Raw genomic sequence first — 18214 nt, 5'->3', positions numbered from 1 at the left:
TTCCTAAGTTATCAACAATCATAACGGTTTCATATATACCATTACATGGTATAGCTTCAAAGTAAAAGACACCATTTAGATAAGCCAAAATAGAACCATTCTCATTATTAAAAGAAAATCTAAATCCTTGTCTATATAAACCATGAAATGAAATGATGTTTCTAGCCATTTCTGGCGAATAGCAACAATTGTTCAAATCTAAAACCAAACTATTCCTAAGCACTAAAGAATACACTCCAATCTTGGTCACAGGCGACGATCTTCTGTTCCCCATGATTAGATTGATCCTTCCTTGCTCCACATCCCTACTTCTTCTTAGTTCCTGCACATTAGAACAAATGTGATAACCACAACCGGTATCAAGAACCCAAGAAATAGCATGATTAGAATCGTTAGATTTGATTGTGTATATACCTGCGAAAGATGGCTTGATCTTTCCTTCTTTGATTGCTTGCAGGTAATCCGGGCAGCTTCTCTTCCAATGTCCTATCTTGTGGCAGTGGTGGCACTCTGCCTCCTTCGGATTAGAGCAGGGCTTAGAGGGATCAACTTTGGTCCCACTAGAAGAGGCACCATCTCGGGCTTTCACCTTGCGATAGTTCTTCGATGAAGCTTTCCTCTTCTTTCCCTTCCCTTGTCCAATAGCCAAGACAGGAGCAGCGGGCGGATTGGGAGTAGGTGCAATAGATTGTCCTTGAAGTTGCTCTCAGCGACCCTCAAGAGACCTTGGAGTTTGCTTAGGGTGACCTCTTCTTTGTTCATGTGGTAGGTCATCCTAAATTGGTTGTACATCGGAGGCAAAGAGTGAAGCACCATGTCGATCACCAAGTCCTCACCGCAGTCAACATTGAACTTGCGAAGGCGGTCGACATACCTTTGCATCTTTTGCAAGTGCACGGTAAGAGATTCTCCATGACCCATCTTTGCGGAAATCATGTTAGTGAAAATCTCATACCTCTCTTGTCTCGCGTTTTGGTGGTACCTCTCCAATAAGTCTTGGTGCATCTCGTATGGATACATGTCCTCGTAGGACTTTTGGAATTCGGAGTTCATGGTGGCGATCATGATGCAATGTACCTTCGTTGCATCTCGCTCATGAGTTTCAAAGGCGGTGATTTCGGCTGGAGTAGCGATTTCGGTGTTGATTTTCTCGAGCTTCTCATCAAGGACATACTCCTTGTCCTCATAGCGAGCAATGGTGCGAATGTATCTTATCCATTCGCTAAAGTTCGTTCCATCGAAGGTGACCTTTTGGCAAAGGCTCATCAACGTGAAAGAACTAGCAGCAGCGTTGTTTGCGTTCGACATCTACAATTAGAAAAAGGACAAAGATAGATTAGAATAAGAATCCCTAATTATCACCCAATAAGAAAATTAGGGCTAGGATCCAACAATAACATTTACATACTAGAAAAGGGATGCCATAATCTAACATGCAAATAAATTGAAGGTAAGTGAATGACGATTCACTAATTCTCCATCACAAAACTTAAACTTTTAGTCCTAAGTGTTTTTGAGAATTCCTAGGTTCGGATGAGATACAATGAAACTATTCAATGGCATGTTTAAATCTCGATATGCCCCTCTTGTTTGTGACTGGGATGCCGAGGATCACAAAGCGGGTGTGAATTACCATGCAAATTCACATGGTGCCTTCATTGTAACGATCACCTATTCGATGTGCCGGTAAACCACACACGCTCCATCGAACTATGATAAACAATGAATCACCCTTTTCCACCTTCGCTTAGAACCAATTAGTGTGCCGGTGAACCACACACGCTCCACTAACATCTTAGCAAGGTGCAAAGTGTAATTTCATGGGATTGCATCAATTCACTTTTCCTAAAGTAACTAGAATTGGGAAATTTTAAAATATGTGTAGTTACTTTTTATTTCTTATTATACTTTTAATGAGAGGATGAGGTTGCCCTATCCTACCCGTTCGGCTAACGACCCTCCACCAATCAAGCAAGCGGTGGGTGTGAGTGTACACCCATTAAGCGCCATTTTATAGGCCGCAACCTTATACCCACCTTATAGATTGGCTTCGTGAATGAGGCCTACTAACGGTAAGACTAGCATTTAGTTATACATATATATATTATACTAGTAATATCATATTAGTATAGGGTTGTATTTTAAACCTTTTAAAATCTAGGGTTTTGAAATTTAAGTTGTCTAAATTAAAACTTTTAATCACAAATATAAATTTCAAAACTTGAGGACAAGTTTTAAACATTTAAAACATGGAGGATCAAATAACAAATAATTCCAATTAACAATTAATATCCTAATTATCTATATTTGATTTATTCAAGATTTCTTTTAAGATAATTATCAAAATAATTAATTAATTATCATATAAGGAAATTAAATATTTAATTAGTTGATAATTACCTTTAACTAGATCAAGATAATTGTTATATTTATCAAAAAATCGGATTTATGTTGATCTATTATGATTAAGGTAAGTTTCCATAAGATAAACACAAAGAAATCCCAAATCTGGTCATTCCTGACGCCTGCACTCGCCGAGTGCACAAGGGGACTCGCCGAGTCAGGCCTACGCGCCGAGTCCACCTTGGGACTCGCCGAGTCAGTGACTCAGAAACCAAAAAATCGAATTTTACAGGTTTGTTTCAGTTAATCAAGTAACAATTTAAAGAAAACCAAACCTGGCTCTGATACCACTGATAGGTTTTAGCCATAAGAACTTTCCTATGTGCGCATGCAAAACCCTAATGCTTGGATCTAGGCTTTCTAATAAACATGCTTTGAATCCAAGACTTCTAATTACTAATTAGGTTAAATAACAACATTGAAACAGATCTAGAATCATACCTTTGAGTTCCTTGTTGATCTTGAGGTCTTGGAGCTTCTAGAGTCACAAATGTCACTCCTCTAATGGCTTACAAACACCAAAGCAAGAAGAATGATTTAGGAGAGAGGAGAGGGAAGGAATTTCGACCAGATTTCTCTTACTTTAGGTCAAGTGTCGAATTCCATCAGCCATAGGGTCTATTTATACTTGTAGACTCCTTAAGGGTTACAACCTAAACCCTAATTGGATAATCTTCTCTTAAGGCTATCCAAATCCATTCCATAGATAAGTATATGGACGATTTTAGCTATCCAAAAGCTCTTAGAATTCGTACATACCATATCCAAATGGATTTACAGTCTAAAGCTTAACTATCAAACAATTGACAGTTTATACCCCTTTATTTAATTAATCTCTTTAAGTCACCAAATTAATTCTAATTAATTCTATGACTTATATTAATCAAATAACAAATATATTATTCTCATAATATATTAATAATATTTACTCTCTCTTAATAAATCATCCTATCAAGTTGCTATGGTGAAGGCAACCCAAAAGGACCATGCACAACCGGATCAAATACTTGCTTAATATAGTTGCAGCCTTAGACACTATTCCAACAAAAACACCATTTTTGAAAGCAAAAAATTGAACTAATATCATTATTAAAATAATATTTAAAACTTTGTTTGAGCATTACATGAAATGAAATAATGTCTCATGCCATTTCTGACAAGTAGCAACAATTTAATTAGTCAATCCTAACATCACTTCTAAGCAAAAACCCAAAATTCCCAATCTTGGTAACAATTGAATATCGCCTATTCCCTATGATTAGATTGATCTTCCCGTGCTCCACCTCCTCACTTTCGCTTATTTCCTACAAATCAGAACAAATGTGGAAACCACATCATGTATCATGAGCCCATGAATGAGAAAGTTGTGTGTTATTGACTTGGATATTGTAAATACATGACGAGGATGCCTTGATCTTTCCATTATTCAATTATTGTAAGTATTTAGGGTAGCTTTTTCTCCAATGACCCTTTTGCCACAATAGAAGCAAGTGGCCTCTTTTGGATCACTGATCACATGAACATCAAAGTTGGGCTTCGTCTTGGACCCACTACTAGACCCTCCAACATAAGCCTTCCCTGTCCTGGTGGATTAGGAAGGAGCCTTCATCTTTTTCCCTGTGCCAGATCTAATTTCTAGGACAAGAGCATTTATTGTAGTAGGAGCATTATTCTTCGTCATCCTCGAATCGACGGTTTACAACAAATTATGGAGCTTGGTCGATGTCGTCTCCATGTTGTTCAAATGATAGGTTAAGACAAAGTGAACATAACTAGGAGGCAAAGAATTAAGGACCATGTTAATGGATAACTCCTGATCAAGCGACATATTGAGCCTCTGGAGTTGCTCCAAATATCTTTAAATCTTCTGAACGTGAGCAGAAACTGACTCTCCTTCCTTAAGCTTGCATGCCATATGAGATTTGACGACTTCATAGTGTTTTTATCTCGCCTTCTTTTGGAACTTTCCTGAAAGGTCAAGAGTTATCTCATATGGCCAGAAGTCCTCATAGAACTTGGCCTAATCTGGTGTCCTAGTGGCCACCGTGATGCAAGCAACCTTCATGGCGTCATCAGGATGTTTGTTGTAGGAAGAAATTTCCTCATGAGTAGAGGTGGAATGATTTATTTCAACAAGAGTCATATCAACGACATATTCTTTCCCTCGCATCGAAGATTCATCTTCAAGTTTCTCTTCCAATCCATGTAGTTAGGAATAGTGAGCTTCTCTTTTATCAAAATCGAGAGTAAGGAGAAGCTTGAGTTTGAGGATCCAATTTTGGTCGTTATGAGTTCACCGTTTCCAGACATCTATATAAAGAGAATAATTTTTAGTTAATGATACAAATCCTTAATATTTTAACACAAAATTAATATTCAAGGCTAGGATCCAAAAATACAATTCACAACAAAGAAAAAGGATGTCATAACCTAATTGTGAATTTATTAAGTTAAGTAATACAAATTTACCAATTCCAGTCTAACATGAAATTCTTAGATCTCTTGAGATTCATTGAATCTTATCAATGGCATGTTTAATCTCAGATTATGTTCTTTAATTTGTGATTGGGATGGCGATGATCATCAATTACATATGAACAACCATGCAAACAATCTAGACAACATCGACACCATTTTATCATCTCAAATTAATGTGTCGGTTAACCACCCACACTCCATTAACAATGACTATTTTAAATTTTTCCATCACTCAACTTTACAGTTCCAAATTAGTGTGTCGGGTTAATTAGGCACGCTCCACTAATGACATACAAAGAGTGATGTGCATTTTCATGGATTAACATACAATTCACATTTGTTCCTAAAGTAACTAGAGTTGGTATTTATAAAAGGTTTAGTTACTTTATAGTATCATACTTTTAGAGGTTATGTCCTATCAAACTCGTTTAGCTAACGACGCTCTACCATACAAGGGATCAGTGGGTAACAGTCGACACCCATTTAACAGTCATTTTATAGGCCATTATCCTCAAACCCCTCTTAGAGTTTAGCTTCATGAATGAGGCCTACTATTTATTTGATTGACTTTTGTTATACATATGATATATTAACTTTTAATCATATATAGTATAAGGTGTATTTTAAATATTTTTCAAAATACAAGGTTCAGACATTAATTATCTAAATGACTATATAATTTATTAATTCAAATCTACAATGAATTTATAATTACCGTTTATATATTCTTATACTCAAATTAATTATTAAATTTATAAGAGATAATTCAATTTAATTTATGTAATTAAGTATTATCATAAAAGGATAACTCCTAATATTTAGGGTTTCATTAATTATGACACAAGGTATTTAAAATTCAAAACCAGGTAGAATCAATAAAAGATAATTACAAAAAATAATACCTTAAATTAGATTAGGCAGATAATTACCGAAAAATAGTAAAATCGTTTTTCCACGCCGTGGCAAAAGCACTACCATGACCTGAATACATATTATCCGAAAACATGTTTTTCCAGATCATCTGATGTGCAATCAGTGTTTGACAAACCCAGTTCTGATACCACCGATGGGTTTTATAGATAGCAAATATGTACAACGCAAAAAACAATTAACAATTAATAGGGTACATGAATCCACTACAAGAAAAAAGGCCTTTTACGACGTGCAAAATACGACGCTCATTGATCTATGTTACGCAAAGGAGAGTGACATTAGAAAAATGTCATCTCTTCAAAAAATTTAAGGATAGAAGACAAGCATTATTGCGCGCCCTTAAATTAGTGTCTAAAGAAAACACGGAGGGCACCTATAATAAAATGCGCGTCGTCTAAGGATGTCGCTTTATATTTTTTAATGAAACGCGCGTTCCATCCTTTAATAGTGGGGGAAAGGGGGAAATGAAATTCTGAAAAAATTAAAAACCCCGCCATGCTCTCCTCTACCTTCTTTCAATCGTTCTTCTCTCTCTCTCTCTCTCTCTCTCTCTCAATCAAATACCAAAAATTGACTATTGTTGGAACTAGGGTTCCGGTTCTTAGTGAAATCGAAGGTTTTTTGGTCACCAGGCCATGAAATTGATCAAAGGGGTACAGTTTAGAGTGATTTCCATATCAAGTAGAACAGTAGCTCCATTAAAGTCAAGGTCTCGAAACTCCATGGTCAATCACCATCAACATTCTACTTCTTTATTTGTTCCAGAGGTTTGTCTTCCTTTATTACGAGTTTTATAACCTTTTTAATCAAACTCAATTATCCCTCGATACCTAATGTTATCTTTTGCGTTGTTGCTTCTGCTCTGTTCTTCTTGAAACCTCCCCACACTCTCATGTCGAAACATAATTTATGATATCAAGTTGGAAATCAATAGAAATGGCTATGAAGGTCGGTTGGGTTGGACGATTCTCTGGAGGATGAGAGAGATTTGGACATGGCAGATCGTAGGGCTACAGAGATTGAGCTTGATACCATGGAGGGTTTTGCGTCAAGGGAAAAGCTCCACCATCATCTCAACGACCAAGGTTGGTTAGGGTTTCTGTTTTTTTTTTCTGTTTTTTCTTTTTCTCCTTCCCCAGTTGAAAATTCTCTTTGGTATGTGCTAGTTCTCTCTCCAGCTTCTCATTTTTTAAGATTAATTGTTAGTGGAAATAGGTTTTAGATTCATTGAAATGTTCTCTTTTGCTTCCTTTTCTCTAATGAGCATTATCTGTTCTATTTCATATCTAATTTATATGGTCTGATTCTCTTTTTGTTTATTGGGTTTTATGTGTTAATCTGTGATAAAAATAAGTTCACTTTTTTGTGCAGGTTTCTTGACTTGAAGTTTAGTTTGTCTATCATATTAAGAGATAATAAACAAGTCTCTGGGAGGTATGCAATGAGCTTTAAGTAGGTCAATTAATAGATCCCATGAATCCAAGTGCACCACTTGCATGAGTTGGATGAAGTTGTAGGTTACATGAGCCCGTGTTACCCTTTTGGGCTAACTGCCTCGGTTCTGTTTGGAAGACATCATAAGGCCATATTACAATCTCCAAAAAAAACTTTCCTTGTTCTTCTTTGCTTTAACTTCATCAGCCTCCAGATCTAATATTAATTTTTCTCTTAGATTCAGAAATTGATAAATCTCTTAAACAAGGTTTATCCCATTTTTTTCTTCAGTAGTGTAGAAAGACATGTTGCCAATGTATACGGTTGTTGAATTTTGGAGTGCGTGTTCATATTCTTATTGTGTTCCTGGAAACCTTTTGTCACGATACGCTGAAATCTTTGTTGGATCCTGTAACATTAACATAGGTAATGAATAGAATGCACACTGATAAGTGATATTGGTAATTTAGTAATTTTAAAAATAGGAAAAATATTGGATATTACCTTGAACAGCAACGCCATTGCACCTTATCTGAAAATGAAGACAAGTAGTATATTGTGTTGTTACTCTCGAGTTGATAGTTACACATGCTTATAGAAACAAATCTGATGATGTTTAAATTAGTATGACTATCACATTTGTTGCATGAAATTATTCTTACAGAACCAACTCTGATGATGTTTAAATTAGATGAGAAGCTGAAGTTGATAGAATCTCGTCTGGAAAGCAAAGTATTTACTAAACCACCTCAATACTCAACCCCTTTTACATTGTTTTCATCATATTGTTACATATAACAAGATACACTTTTTGTTATTGTAGAATTGAGGGCCCACTTCAGGCTTACATCCTCGTTGACGTACATCACGTGATATTCCTCCGGTGTGGAGTTAAGAATTTGGGGGTTTCTTTCAAGAAGCAAGTAAAATGTACAGCAACTAAAGTTTACTTGGTCTCAAATTCTTCTTGCCCAGGTTGTTTTTCTTCCCTCATTGTACTTTTAGTTTTCTCGCATCTTCTTATAGTTCCGAGATGCTTTCCATGTGCTTATAAGCTTGCTGGTGTTTACAAACTTATTGGCACGCATAAACTCATTTATATCTTGTAATCAGCTTCATGTTTAATAAGAATATATATTGCGCATTTTGATTGTAGTCTGAGGCTTGTAAGGTTTTCAGGTCATATTGAATTAAAACTGCATAGGCTAAGTTGATGAACTGTTGTGAAGTGTATGTTGCTTTACGCTAATATATGTTTATGTTTTCAGGTTCCAATGGCTCCAAAACAGCCAAACACAGGACTCTTTGTGGGTCTAAATAAAGGGCATGTTGTCACCAAGAAGGAATTAGCACCTTTTCCTTCCGACAGAAAAGGGGTAAGTAACAAATCATGATATCTAAATTGTGTTGAGTTTCTTTTGGTTAAATTAATGGTTGTGTTTCTTTGGATTATATATAGAAAACAAGCATAAGATCACACTTCGTGAGAAACCTTATCATGTATATTTGAGATCTTTTGTCTTTAAAATAAAGGGCTTTGAATCATACCTTGAGCTATAGAACTCAAACGGAATCACGGGTGCCTATGATTCTGTTTTCCATCAGATCTATAGTCATATTGTAAAAATCATACCTTGAGCTATAGAACTCAAACGGACCCCAAACCAGTTCCCAAAGTTCACAAATTGAGTTGGCTAACTTTCTTAAGCAGGCCAACCTCACTGGTAAGGACTTTATCTATGTGCAAGAATGGAATCTTTGCTGTTAGGTCTGATTCGGGTCTGTTCTGATATGTCATTTTGTTTTCATCATTTATAAGGCTTGGAAAAGGATCCAGAGTGATTCCAAGTTTCTATATGTTCCTGATATTATGAATTTTAGATCTGGAGCAGATGGGGTGTTATTTCCAATTATAAATTGGTTAGAATTGATCCAGACTCCAGATCAGTGGGCAGTCACCAGCTTTTACTAGTGTTGTGATTGTCCACAATGTGAATTTTATATCCGGAGCTTGGGAAATGCTTTTCATTCAATTCCAACTCTGAGACTTTCATTTGTATGTCCTTTACTTCTCTGAATTTTGGTATGGACGAATTCTACTTACAAGTTGGGTAGAATTGGCCAACCTCACTTGACTGTCTTGTTGGAGACAGAAGTGATACACCTTTTTGTAAAATTCATATTTAATTCATCCTTTGGAGTTAGAAGGAGTTCTTTATAGTTCTGGAATCCTGAATAATCATAGTTTCCTATAAAATTTAGTTAAAGCTATGTTTCTGTTTTAGATTTTGGAGTAAATCCATTTTGAATAGCAGGTCTGTTTTAGAGACCTTGCTGTGATTACTCTTTTCTCAACTCATAGCTTCATTACTTCTCCTTTCTAACCTTTAGTCCTTCTAAGATGGGTTTTAAAAGTTTAAAATTTTTGCAAGTGTGCTATTGAAAATGAATAGCTGTACAACTCTTTGTTGTATCTCAGTATCAATGCATGTTTCATATCTGTCAATGTGTGTGAAATTAAATATTATCAAATTTTGCATATACAAAAAAAAGTGTAGCTCCTATTTATTATAAACTCACTTGCTGAATATTGCCCAGATCTGGTTTTGTAATTCGGGATCTGGTGGTTGAGATTGCATCAAAATCTTTGCGTATGTTGAGAGAAGAATGGATATTGTTGGAGTCCTGTAGAAACAAAAAATAAATAGATGATGATCACAAAAGAAAACATAGATGTATAGAAATAGAAATACTCACGATACAGTAGGAAGCTTCTCATGTATAATGACAAAAATGTCCTTTGGGCTACACCCAGGTCGTCTGGCCAAAAGATGGTTGTATTCTCCAAGCAGATAAGCGCTAACCTGCATAATGACATCAGCATACAATTGTCTATATTTATGTAGGAAATATAAGATATAATCTATATACCTTCACCATTGTCTCATGTATTGCAGGCTTATCAAGATATTCTCTAGCTTTGAGAGCTGCATAAGGCTAATGATTAAAAAAAGAAAAGTGAGTCAGTAGTAAGTCCTATGAACTTTAATAATGCAGATACCAATCTACATTCTACAATACCAAATTAATTAGAATATTCATGAATTAGAATGGAGATTCTAAAGATCATCATCCAAATGCACCAAAATTTAGAGTAAGATCGAACCACTATTAATGAAGGTATTCTACTGGGCTAGGATGCTTGTTGTTTGGATATGGAGCCATGGAAGAACTTGGACCCTTCCGTGTTAACAGTGATGGAAAAACACTCTACCCCAACCACTATGCATGGAACAATGGTAACAAAAATTCCTTTAATTACTATGTCCCATTCACATCACTTATAATCTTAGTCCCTGTCTTGCAGGTGCATGCCTAACCCTATAAAACCTTTGCTTTTGAGGTACTAATTGTTTTCTCCTGGAATTTTTTTTGCCTGAGATTTTTTGCTGCCAGCTATCTCTTCGGGACCACTCTTATGTATTATGTTAAAAGCACCAATTCAGAAATTTGCTGATTATGTAAGTCAGCTTTCCTCTTACTTTTTGCTTTTTATTATTTATGCACCCTTATGCCACAAATCTCTTTATTTATCATACTAAATATGCAACCATCCCTAATTTTATTCCTAACTTGTTGTATAATTCATTCATGTCAGCTGCATATATGTTGCATAAAATAAATTGGTAAAAGTAGACATGTGAATTATGCATCTGTTATCTCAAATCTTACATTTATTTTTATTTTTGTTATTGTTTTTTCCAGCTTTTAGGTGTTGGTGTCAAGCTTGTTGGCAATACAGTGTGGAGTACCCTCTTTCATCAATTCTTAATAGTGATGTCACGTGAGAAATCATTTTTCTTTTTGTTAAACAAGTCTTTATTATCATGTATTAGGTCATACCATGGGTAAAAACAGCCTTGCCCCTGGTTCCGGGGTTGTCACAAAATACTTGACTTTTTAACTTTGTTTGTGGTTTCATTTAGTAATAATCCTTCTGAGGGGGTGTTTGTTGGGCTGCTTCTTTCAATGTCATTAACAACAGTGGTAAGTAAAATCTTACTACTATGAACCTCTTTTGCTTAAACCTACCTTATTGACCTGTAGCTGATTAAACATTAAATTAATTATGCAGGTTTTGAAGTTTTTGATGGAAAAGAATAGTGTTAATGCTCTTCATAGAAAAGTATGTTGGTATTTTAGGAAATTTGGCTAATAATTTAGTTAATTATATAAAAAATGTTGAAATCTTACATTTGTCTACTATTGGAATGATTATTTGTAGTATTACATTTGTCTACTATTCGAATGATTATTTGTATAACATTAACTTTTGTGCAATGCATTGTATTATTTGTATATGGTATTTTATTTTCCATTATGTGACATAAAATGCAAATTTAATATGAAAATAAGTAAATCCATAAATAATTTTTTTTTTAATTTAAAATTACGATACGCAAAAATGTGTGTCATCTTCATTTATGACATGGCCTTTCTTGACAGGGGCATTCTTGATACGCATTGCGTGTCATTAACACGCGCGTCGTAAGGTTACGACACGCGAATGCGTGTCATCTTCCTTTATGACAGGGCCTTCCTTGATACGCATTGCGTGTCGTAACCGCGCGTCGTAAATGCGTGTCGTAAATGCGCGTCCTCTCTAGACGACGCGCAAATGCACGTCGTCTATCTTTATGACATGGCCTTCCTTGACACGCATTTGCGCGTCGTCTGAGCCATTTACGACGCGCAATGAGCGTCGTAAAAGGCCTTTTTTCTTGTAGTGATCCTATAAAACATCTATGTCATATACCTTGGTAGAAACATACAATAAACAACTAAAATAGGATAACCTAAGTATAATTCGAAAATTACCATGTTTAAGTTACATACCTTTTGATTTGTGATAACAAACAAGTCAAACCAATCCTTGTAGTTGTGAAGCTTGGAAAGCTTAGCACTAAAGAGTTGATTCCTCTAATGGTTTGTACCCAAACGCTAGCAACAAAAACACAAGAGGAGAGAGGAGAGGGGAGTGAATTTTTGGCTATATGAGTCTTAGAAAAAGTTGTTGAATATATAAAGCCTTAAGGAGCTATTTATAGGTCAATAAGGTATCCTTGGATAACTCTAATTTGAATATAATAATAATAATAATATCTCAAATTAGGCAAGTATCTAATCCATTTACTTATCCTCCAAGGCTTACTAGAAGCCTTTGAACTCTTCCACAAAATCTTCCCCTTACGGGACGTTATGGAAGCTATCGGTTGTTCAACTTTTGAATAATGTCGGCTTTAGTCCCTGTACTTCCAATTAATTCTAATTCACCCGATATTAGTTCTAATTGATTTTTTTATTAATTCTAAATTAACAATTACTATTTCTAATATATATATATATATATATATATATATATATATATATATATATATATTAATCATATAATATTTATTAAATTATCCTCTCTCCAAATGTAATTCTTCTCAGTTTCTAGTTTTGAGGGCAACCCAAAAAGGACTTTGCTTTCATTTCAAGAATATACCAATTCAGTTATTGGATTAGACACCTTAAATCAAAAATTTTAACTCAAGGTCATTGGCTAACTAAATGCTAGTCACACCGAGGCATGCTGTTTGCTATGTGGTGGTAGTCTTTTTCCTTGACATCCTACTTTGGCCACCATGCCGTGCTGTCACAAATATCATGTTGTGGGGAAAATTGCATTGCCCTTTCTCTCTTATTGTAACATCCCCAATTTCGAGTCCAAAAAATTTCATTTTTAATTAATTGATTTATAAAACTTCCATAAGTAAACTTAGTGAAGACATATCACTTCATAAAACGAACATATCATGTCTAAAAACCAAACCATAAATATAACAACATCAGAGTACAATCCCAAGAATCTCGTAATGCGGATATCCAACGTGTGTGTATGATGTGCAGCTACCGCGTCAGCTCCTTCCCCTTCGCTGAAGAGGTACCTGAAACAAAACTGAAAACTATAAGAACGAAGCTTAGTGAGTTCCCCCATTGTACCGCATACCATACAATCACATAACATACATATACTGTCAGGCATATCTGGGTGCCTGACCTACACCTTCGGTCCTCTCGACCGGATACTGCCTAGCATACCTGGGTGCTGGCCTCCCCTTCGGTCCTCTCGACCGGATACTACCTAGCATACCTGGGTGCTGGCCTCCCCTTCGGCCCTCTCAATCGGATACTGGGGACTATTTAACCCCTCTATTACTACCGTGTAACATGTAACACATAATCATATTCAATCTAGCATGACTGGGTATGACTACCCCCCTTCGGCCCTATCGATCGAAAATCTTGGGGACTATCTCCCCGAGTGCTACTAGTATATAACATCATATCATACTAGCACATAACATATCAGGTATTAGCAAACCTAGATGAATATCACAAAGACAATCATCTAACATACGAGTCCTACTGGTGGGCCGACATTGGTGCCTTACACCCACTTGTACTGGAAGGTAACTCACTTCGTAAGGCTGACTGCTAAAAACCTGATTGGCAGATGTCTGACTGTTGCTTTGGTGATCCTCCGGCTATAAATCCATAAAACACTTAATCAAACACTGATAACTACTCTTAAAGTAAAATGACTATTTTACCCCTGACCAAGTCAAAGACAAAGTCAACTTCCGGTTGACCTGAGTCGTCGAGTTGGGCCGCCAACTTATCGAGTCCGTATCCTTTCATCTGCCCTTCTTCACGCCCTTACTCGTCGTGTTTAGCAATGACTCGACGAGTTCTCCTTCTAAAACATCCACGAATGAGCCTTCATCCGACTCGTCGAGTTGTATGAACAACTCGTCGAATTCATCTCCATCCTATGAACTAGTCCTGCCCTCGACTCGTCGAGTTGTATGAACAACTAGTCAAGTTCATATTCGGAAGTTGGGAGATTGCCTTGGACTTGCCGAGTCTGTTCACACACTCGTCGAGTCCTATGATTTCCAGGTCTATGGCTAAGTCCAATGTGTCGGGTCACTCCCCCGGACCCCTCTAAGACCACTCTAACGCTCACTGGGTTCCTTCGAACCATAACAGAAAAGGGAAGTCAAGCCACGGACTTGGCGAGTCCCAAGAACGACTCGACGAGTCGAGAATGACCAAGTCTCATTTCTCGATTTCTGATGTACAACAGTTGACCAAAAGATAGATCTAGGCTTCTATGATCGATCTAGCACATAAAGTTACAAACTTTATGTGCATGCATAGGACTGTGAGCTCAAATGGCCCTAAATGAGACTCTTAAGATGCATGGGGCTCTCTAAGGCTCCAAAATCAGTCCCTTTTTGCCTTGTAACCCCTTAAAGACCTTGGATCTGAAGTCTTAGACCCCAAACATTTGCACTCATGATTGGTCACCAAGAATGGCTTCAAAAAGCCCTAAATCACCCCAAAAAAGGGATCTAAAACATGAAAGAGAAAGGTATCAACTTTATACCTCTAAAGAACTGTAGAGGGTGCACAAAATCGAACTCCTCTAGCGTCTTCTTGATTCCTCAAGCCTTTTTCTTTCTTCCTATGTTCAAAAGTCACCAAAAACAACCACAAAGGCCTTAGATCTTTACACAAACGATTAAGGTTTGATATGGTGGGTTCTGAGAGCAATAGGGACGAAGGGAGGCTGAATGAGATGCTTAAATAGGGTGTAATCCCTTAGATTAGGGTTTTGTGTAAACATCACCTACTCGTCGAGTCGGTTTGCTGACTCATCGAGCAGGTCACTAAACTCCCGTGTCCAAAGTCGATTCTACTCGACGATTTGGACCTTCAACTTGCCGAGTCCTAGGCCAAAATGTTATAATTACTTGAATGAAAGGAAAAAATACGTACCAGGAAGTGGGTGGTACAAATCTCCCCCACATATTTTAGACTTCGTCCTTGAAGTCTGCTGCCCGATCCTGAAAAGCTCTGGGTAATGCTCCATCATCTCGTCCTCCGGCTCCCACGTCCATTCCGAGCCTTTTTGGTGCTGCCATTGCACCTTCACCAGCTCGAACTTCTTGTTCCTCAAATCCTTCGACTTCCGGTCGAGGATTGCCATAGGCTGCTCAATTTAATTCAGGCTGTCATCCACCTGAATATCCTCCAGAGGTACCACTACCGAGTCATCCACCAAGCACTTCCGCAACTGGGAGACATGGAAAGTACTGTGAATCTAACTAAGTTCGGCCAGTAGATCCAACCAATATGCCACCTTGTCCACCCGGGCTATATCCCTGAATGGTCCAATATACGTGGGGCCCAGCTTGCCCCGCTTCCTAAATCGGATGACGCACTTCCATGGCGACACCTTCAGGAGGATTATATCCCCAACCTCGAACTCTATGTTCGAGTGGCGTTTGTCGGCATAACTTTTCTGCCGACTCTGAGTAGTCTGAAGCCTGCTCCTGACCTGCTGAATCCTCTCTGTCGTCTTGAGCATCACTTCGGTGCTCCCGATGACCCTCTGGCCCACCTCACCCCAACATATCGGGGTCTTGCACTTCCTCCCATATAGCATCTCAAAGGGAGGACGATCGATACTCGCGTGGTAGCTGTTTTTGTAGGAGAACTCAGCTAATGGAAGATAGGTATCCCAACTACCACCGAAATCCAACACGAATGCCTGCAAAATATCCTCTAGTGTCTGGATGGTCCGCTCGCTCTGCCCATCCGTCTACGGGTGAAAGGCGGTGCTAAGTGTAGACGAGTACCCAACTCGTCGTGGAATTTCGTCGAAAATCTGGAAGTAAACCACACATCTCTGTCAGAAATCACGGAGACTAGCACTCCGTGCCGAGCCACCACCTCTCGAATGTAGATGTCGACCAGCTTCTTGGCTGATATACTCTCCTGGATCGGTATGAAATGGGCACTCTTGGTCAATCGATCCATGATGAACGATATGTAATCTACTCCTCGCGCGGTCCTGTGAAGTTTGGTGATGAAATCCATGGTAATATCTTCACATTTCCACATGGGAATATCTCACGGTTGCATCTTGTCGTGTGGCCTCTGGTGCTCGGCCTTGACCTTCCTGCAGGTCAATCACCACTACAAATACCATGCTACATCTTGCTTCATGCAGGGCCACCAATACTCAAAAAGAAGATCTATATACATCTACGTTGTCCAGGGATGAATGGAGAATCGGGACTTGTGCGCCTCCTCCATCAGAACCTGGCGCACACCCCTGTGGTATGGAACCAACACCCCGCGGTGTAGTGTCAATAACCTTCGGCTATCATAGTCGAAGGAGGAAACCTGACCCACTATATGTTCGCTCTTCCGATGTTCCTCCTGCATAGCCTCCTGTTGGGTCTCTCGGATCTGCCCCAACAGTGGAGTTCGTATTGTCATCCGCATGCAAAAGTGTGTGATCAGTGCTGCCTTACGGCTAAGCGCATCGACCACTACATTGGCCTTCCCCGGGTGGTAAAGGATCTCGCAATCATAATCCTTCACCACATCTAACCACCTACGCTACCTCATGTTCAAATTCGGTTGATCCATGAGGTATCTCAGACTCTTATGGTCCGTGTAGATGGTACATCGAACCCCATAGAGATAGTGTCGCCAAATCTTGACGGCGAAGACAACCGCCCCTAACTCCAAATCGTGTGTTGGGTAGTTCGCCTCATGGGGCTTCAACTGCCTCGAGGCGTAGGCGATGACATGCCCTCTCTGCATCAATACCATGCCCAAACACGAAATAGATGCGTCGCAGTATACAAAAAAATCCTATACGCCCTTTGGCAGGGCTAAGATTGGAGCCTCGCACAATCTCCGTCTCAGTGTCTCAAACGCTGCCTGCTGCTTAGGCCCAAGTCAAAGACTATGGCCTTCTTCGTTAGCCGAGTCAACGGTACGACTATCTTGGAGAAATCCTGGATGAATATCCGATAATAGCCGGCTAATTCCAGGAAACTCCGAATCTCAGATGGAGACTTCAGAACCTCCCATCTCATCATAGCCTCCACCTTGGCCGGGTCGACCAGAATATCGTTCTGGTTGACAAGGTGCCCAAGAAACCGCACCTCGCGCAACCAGAACTCACACTTGGAGAACTTGGCATACAAGCTCTCCCTCCTCAGAGTATCCAAAACTTGTCGTAGATGCTTCTCATGTTGCTCCTGTGTCTTGGAGTAGACCGGGATATCATCAATAAAAACTATCACAGACCGATCCAGCATCGGTCTGCACACGCGATTCATGAGTTCCATGAACGCGGCAGGAGCATTGCTGTGCCCGAAGGGCATCACCACGAACTCATAATGGCCATAGCGGGTCTGAAAAGTAATCTTCTTAATATCCTCATCTCTGACCCTCATCTGATGATATGCTGACTGCAAGTCTATCTTGGAAAACCAATATGCTCCATGAAGCTGGTCGAACAAGTCATCTATCCTCGGTAGTGGGTAACGGTTCTTCACTGTTACCTTGTTCAACTCCCGATAGTCTATACACATCCGATGCGACCCGTCCTTCTTCCTTACAAACAGAATTGGGGCTCCCTAGGCTGAACTGCTTGGTCTAATGAATCCCTTGTCTAACAGATCCTGCAGCTACATAGACAACTCCTGCATCTCAGGAGGAGCCAACCGATACGGTGCCTTGGCTATCGGAGCCGCACCAGGGACTAGGTCGATCCTGAACTCTACCTACCTCTCAGGAGGCACCCCAGGCAACTCCTAAGGGAATACATCCGCAAACTCTCGTACCACGAGTACATCGCCCACCGTCGCCTTACCCGCTTCCCAAGTATCCATAACATAAGCAAAAAATCCTGCGCAACCCTACTGAAGGTAGCCCCTAGCTCTCGCAGCTGAACATAGATCTGCTCCTCGTTGTGGCCTCTCGCCGTGAACCACCAGCTCTCCCCCACTTGGGGCCTCGATCCGCACCAACTGACGCATGTAGTCAATCACTG

The 18214-nt window shown here is 38.9% G+C and overlaps 2 long non-coding RNA genes across 4 annotated transcripts; both read left to right on the top strand.

Moving 5' to 3' along the window:
* Positions 1–7842: 7842 nt before the first annotated feature.
* On the top strand, positions 7843–8601 carry LOC128126676 (uncharacterized). The gene is made up of 3 exons (XR_008224646.1): positions 7843–7980; positions 8072–8223; positions 8517–8601. It is a non-coding gene; the product is annotated as an uncharacterized LOC128126676 (long non-coding RNA).
* Positions 8602–10134: 1533 nt separating this feature from the next.
* Positions 10135–11297, top strand: LOC122194657 (uncharacterized). 3 transcript variants are annotated; one of them, XR_008224645.1, is made up of 5 exons: positions 10135–10266; positions 10358–10547; positions 10616–10769; positions 11014–11092; positions 11235–11297. It is a non-coding gene; the product is annotated as an uncharacterized LOC122194657 (long non-coding RNA). The 3 variants fall into 3 exon arrangements; XR_006184018.2 differs by having other exon boundaries at positions 11014–11283; XR_008224644.1 differs by having other exon boundaries at positions 10167–10277; positions 11014–11283.
* The last annotated feature ends 6917 nt before the right edge of the window (positions 11298–18214 follow it).

This window comes from Lactuca sativa, chromosome 6 (assembly GCF_002870075.4).
Source record: "Lactuca sativa cultivar Salinas chromosome 6, Lsat_Salinas_v11, whole genome shotgun sequence".
NCBI lineage: Eukaryota > Viridiplantae > Streptophyta > Magnoliopsida > Asterales > Asteraceae > Lactuca > Lactuca sativa.
The sequence above is the reverse complement of the archived record's forward strand: the minus strand, read 5'-3'. Positions and strand labels throughout refer to the sequence as shown.